Here is an 819-nt window from a genome sequence, read left to right as displayed (position 1 = left end):
TTACGCCACTTCTCTCCCCCCTCCCCTTCCACCACAACACAACACAGTTACCAGCTACACTGAGAGCAGCATGGTACAGGGGAAGACAGAAGTGACAAGCTGAATTTAGATGCATCTGTGCAGCTTGGCGACTGCACTGCACCATGTAAAAGTCAATCCATACCATATACAAAAATAAAGGGTCACAATTAATTGACCATGCATAACTGAAACTGTGCAAAAAAAATACCATGTAAATTGAGGCCTGACTCTCCCTCAACATGGATTTAGAAGCCTATCTTTAGCTAGTCAAATTTGAAAAGTTGGGCTTTACTATCCTTTGTTTACTCAAATCATCTTCTTATCTGCACCCACACATATATGTTATCCTTATAATACTCAGGTCACAAATATGTTATTCTCACACTGTGGATTGTGAGGCCTATTTTAAAGCTCCAGATTTACCATTATAAAGTTACTGATAGACATAATAATCTGGCCAGTGCACATGCAGTATCAAGAACTGTTATATTTCTTTCAAATTGGGGTGTTGTCTTACTGTGTTTTCCTTGTACTGTCCCTTTAAGGCCAAAGCCTTCATGTTCTTCACTGCAGGGTTCAGTTGCTTTGTGGCAGTTTTGCAGCACGGGGGACTCCCTGTTCTCTGCTATGAGGAGCCAGGGGCATTCTTGGTTCCTCTCTCTCCACAGGACTGGACTAAGTCAAGTCAGAGGCAGAGCAAGATCTGCATACATCTACTGATACAGTTGTTAAGATCCACCTGGATATGATTCCAGAGAGTTATAATAATAAATAAGTGTTAGTTCAACACAGCAGTGT

Source organism: Alligator sinensis, unplaced genomic scaffold, assembly GCF_000455745.1.
Source record: "Alligator sinensis unplaced genomic scaffold, ASM45574v1 scaffold655_1, whole genome shotgun sequence".
NCBI lineage: Eukaryota > Metazoa > Chordata > Crocodylia > Alligatoridae > Alligator > Alligator sinensis.
The sequence above is the reverse complement of the archived record's forward strand: the minus strand, read 5'-3'. Positions refer to the sequence as shown.